Genomic DNA, 5,276 nt, shown 5'->3' on the forward strand with positions numbered 1-5,276 from the left:
ATATGCTCTCACACTCCCTCTCGCCCTCTCTAAAGCACTTGCTCTTTCCCCTCCTCACTTATTTTCTGCTCAGAGCATGCTTGTTACCCGTCACCCTCCCCACACACACACACTCTTCAAGTAAATTAGCACTATTGCTAAACTGACACTATAATATTTTTGTGTGTGTATATGTATCATTAAATGCTTGGCAGCCACAGCAAATTTATAATATCACTTTTTACATGTTATAATTAAAATGCTGTAATGGCAACATGGTGATATGTTTTTTATATCCATTAATTAAGTTAATTTGTTAACTTAGGTTCAGCAGCAGGGCCACGCCTCGACCACACCTCTAATTACCTGCCAAGCCTACTTATACCTGGTCAAACCATCCTGCTCTGTTTGTCTCAGATACCTCGACCCACCCTCCCTTTCCCTTCCCTTCATCCATCATCCTCCCTACCTAATACCTACCAACATTTCTTCATCCTCTCTTCCCTTCTTCCGTCATCTCTTCTTATTCAATCCGGTGCATACCTCTCCCATGTCTCAGTCTAGGTACCGTCTGGGGGGCTGTAATCAACCTGAGACAAAACCAGTCTCCCTCTGCCCGATCTCAGTACATCCAGAAGACATCCCTCTTCCACCTTCACCCCACTTACACCCATCCACCAGTCCTCAACAACTAACACCTCCTGAATTACAATTAAACATTTGAACGACATATTGTTGTGGCGTGGTACTTGCTAATGAATTAATTGTTTATTAATTCTGTCTTCTGTTATAGGTATATTTGGGGTTGGTAGATAGTGGCTTTGGGTTTGTATTTGTGTTGTTATTTGTGGTTAAGGTTAAGGTTTTTGATGTTTATTTAATCATGTAGAGTGTTTTTTTTGTGTGTGTGCTTTCAGATTTCATACATTATGTCCTTGTTTACTGACTAAACGAGATGATAATAGCTTTATTGAGATGGGGTAAAACGGGGAATTCATCAAAAAAAAATATTTTTTTAAAAAGCTTCTTCCTACTCTGACGGGGCCTCATTCACATCTACACAATACGCACATAATAAATGAGATGCGTGTGTTGTTTGTTCCCTGTGCGCTTTCAACAGCTGCGTCTCCTACGAGCTCCAGACTACATGTTTAGAGTACTAAAGAAGCTTCCTAAAGACTGGAAGGGGAGGGGTGGTTGGGGGTTGCCTGCCGAATTTCCCACAATTCTTCATGCACGGCATGCTGCCTTTTGCCAAAGCCAGGTCTGAGAGCTAATGACATGCAGCAAACAGGCAGCCTGGCAGACAAATGCCACAGGCGTCTCAAGGAGAGCAGCGGCAGCAGCAGCAGTGAAGTCAGTCACTTGAGACTCGGAGTCAGTGTTCTGCAATTTCCAGCGCATTATGGAAACAAACACATCTTTGAAAGTTACCAGTCTGAGCGACATTTTTAGCAAAGTCCACATTGCGTACATTCTACATGGATCAATCCTGCTAATGAGCAAAAGCTCTTTACAAAATATTTTAGCCTACAAGTATTTGAGCTATTTTAGAATTAATGTAGGAAATGTCTTGAAAAGAGAGTTTGTGTTTGATGTTGTGTCGGCCCCTAAAGTGTTACAGTAATCCCTGGATGTTAATGCACCAAGTGGTTAACTAAGTACTTGAGTTATAACCTTGTGATTAGGTTTATGAGCTGTAATTGCAGCTAAAGGCATCAATTAGTATGAACCTATGAATGTAAAGTTAAAGGACATACCAGTAGTTAAATTTACATTATTATAATTTAAGGGTCATTAAAGGGGAACACCACCCAAATTACGAATTACAATATGTTATTTCCAGGGCCTAGAAAAGTTCAGTCAATATTTGCGATCATGATTTACTTTCTCTCAAAGCCAGAAACCAGAGAAAGAAGTCTCAAACTTGTGATGTCATCATTTATAAAGTCTGGAGCTGCTCCATAGACAATGAATGGGAGACTTATTTTGTGTATCCACAGAACGTTTTTCTTTTTTTATACCCAAATGAACTTTATTTCATTTCATTTATTTCAGTGCACTCAAAACCCTGGGTGCTATCAATGGCCCTCATTTATGAAACGATTGTACGACACAAAACTGGGCATACGGTCATTTCCACGTAAAGCTCTGCATTAATCAATGTGGACTTGGGTGGAGGGCAGATGAAATCTCATGTCAGGTCTCAGCTCGTGTACGCAAGTTTGAGACAGCGTGGACTTGCTGCGCAGCAGGGTAAATCTGGCTGAGCTGGAGAACTGTTATTAGACCATACCTTGATTGGCATCTAAGTATTTGCAGTGACAAAATAATCACCTAAAAATGTATAGCTGCCACATGGACACGCGCTCTCTGTCACAGCTCCAAATTGCCTAGTCTCGCCACCAGACAATCAGAGATCTCCGCCTTCTGATAGTCTGGGGACACTCCTTTCTAAAGTGTGTTTAACACACCGGCGAAAACGGCCGGCAACAAAGCAAGGCCTCTTGCATTTTTGAAAAGGACACGCCCTCCCGGAAACGTGTGCTCCCCCTTTTCTCGTCCGCAAGGACACAAACACACAGAGAGCTTGAAAATGGATGCCGAGAGATTTAACTCCATTTTATCAAACGTGTGTCCACAAGATTGTGGAAATGAAGGACTTACAGCGACTAGAGCCATTTTGTACCGCTACAAGTGTTTCTAGTCGGACTATGTTTACGAGCACAAGAGTTCAGCGAGCCACCGAAGGACCGCCCTGCGGATTTACTATTGGTTCTGCAACGTAGGGAGTTTTTTTAAACTCTGAAATTGTATCTGCCCATCTAAACACAAAATCAGGGAGAAAGTCATCAGTCTTTAGCAGTGTTGCCAAGTCCGCTTATTATAAGCGACTTTGGGCTTGTTTTTCTGTAAAGTCGCTTACAAATATTGGTAGTCGCGGGTCGCGTTTTTTTTGGGCTTGTTTCTAAAGCGTAGTTGTTTATTTGGGCTTGTTCCCAGCTCCACAATAAGTTGTCAAGCAGATATTTTCGATATGTTATTTAAATGTAGGATAGTTTCTCTTGCCTGTTCCCTCTGTCCCTCCCCTTTCTCCATACACACAGGAGACAGCAGAGTTTTTTCCCACCCGCATCCTGCTTCTAATTGGCTCTGACCCTGATGGCAAAACTGCGCACAGTTTACTTATCTGTCCACATGGATGTAAATTGACAATCTGTACCCACAGTTTAAAATTCGTCCCCATGGACTGTAAAACCGTGCACACAGTTTATTTAATTTTCTCTCCCCGGAACCTAGGGGGGCTCCGTAGAAAAAGTCGCTTGTTTTGGGCTTTTTTCACAGGCCTGGTTGCTTATTTGTCTCGCTAGATCTGGCAACACTGGTTTGTTGGTATTTGGGCATAAATTAAAGTAATGGACAAAGATATTTTTCTACCTGATGATAACGCTAGATAAAAAGTAAGGAGACCAACAAACTTTTTAAAATACATCCTCTGGAAACCATGAATGCTTAAAAACGTCATTTCAGTCATGCTAGCATGGCTAAAACATAATTTTATCCTTCACACAAATTTGCTTTCTTATAATGTAGCCTTTTTACATTGTCTGTTTAATGTGCGCTAATGTTACATTATAAGCTAACGTTAGTTATGTAGTTCACTCTGCTGTTTTTGTCTTAACCATAATACCAGTGCCCACAGTAACTCAAAATTATTATTATTTGAAGAGTATGACTTTAGGTTATTTTTTCAACAGATAAGTGAGATATCAAAGTTAAACTGTACTGACCTCCACATTAGCTGGACTCACCGTCATTAAGCTAACAGCAGACAGACTGCAGTTCCACATCATGTCCACTAGATGGCGCCAAAGCAACTGTCAACCAGAGTCTGCAACACATGAAGGAGAGTGCTGACTCCTGAGGAGAGGACAACAGGCTTTCCTAAATTTTAACCTGCAATTATTACAAAATCATATAATAAATATTTCGCATTTATTTTTTAAATGGAATCTAACAGAAATTAATTGGAATAGATGAAACAATAATGCAATTAAAAATAATATAAAACTGAAATGGGATGAAAAAATGAAATGAATGAACAAAACAATTCTAAAAAAAAATTACAGTGGGTATATTAATATAATTAAGCACCATTTGAATTGTAAACTAGTGCCACTGTTTCATCAAAAAATCATCGCCAGAGGCCCCTTTTCCCTGTAAACTGTGATTAACCATGTCCTCTTGTAGCATGAAACAAAACTAATATTTTTATGGGAGAATAAAAATGTGGATCAGTAACACTGATCCTAATCTGCTTGACTTAAAAGAACTGGCAGCAGTGGCTGACTTTTTATTCCATAACCTGATTTATTGACAGATGATTATCTAAAGTCACAGAAGTGTCATTATCTACACTGTGCAACTTTAAAACAGATGCAGCACTGTGTTTTCAGCTGCATGCGCAGTGCTGAAAAGCTCAGGCAGGCCTATATGTCTCACCCAAATTAACATGATTTGACAGTGCTTTCACAGATGAGGTTATTTGTAAGTAAGTAACACATGCACGACAAACATTCAAGTGTCTAGATGAAAATTAGACGTTCATTTGCTTGAGTGCTAATGTGCCTATTATGCCAAGCTTCATTTAGTGCGCAAATTCAAAGATTCTCTCAGGTTTAAGGTTGACATGAGACAGAGCTACATCAAAATATAAGAGCACACCATGTTTAGTCACATCTTCAGTTAGGAAAACAAAAGACGGATTATTTCAGGTCATAATAACTTTGGGTGTCTACTTGGAAACTCGCCAAGACAGACACACCTATTTGTCTGTTCCATCACCTTATGTAACGCTGGCTAATTTTGTATGAATGGCTTTGTACAAGGTGCCCCAGAAGGTGTGTGCTGAAGTTGTTAAGTACATGTTTATGCATGACAATGGCGGTTGTGTTTCTATTTTTGCAGTTTGAACTACTGAGAAAAACAAAATGTGTACAACATCACAGGCGGTCCTGCTTTTGCATTTATGACTGCTGAAGATTCTTGTTTCCTCCTCTCATTTGTATTTCCTTTCCTATTTTGCGATATTTTATTAGAGAATTTTAATGCTCTGCTTTTTTATATTCTACTCAGCAGCATATTAGAGGCAAATAATGTGCTTTTTACTACAGTTTTCTACATTTATATGGTAAGTAACTTTGTAGAATACTATTTTACATGTAAAACATATGATCAACTTATAAAATATTATGTGTTATTACAGGTGAACTTGCCACCCTAATAAAGTATTAACA

Source organism: Epinephelus moara, chromosome 14 (genome assembly GCF_006386435.1).
Source record: "Epinephelus moara isolate mb chromosome 14, YSFRI_EMoa_1.0, whole genome shotgun sequence".
In the NCBI taxonomy this organism is placed as follows: domain Eukaryota; kingdom Metazoa; phylum Chordata; class Actinopteri; order Perciformes; family Serranidae; genus Epinephelus; species Epinephelus moara.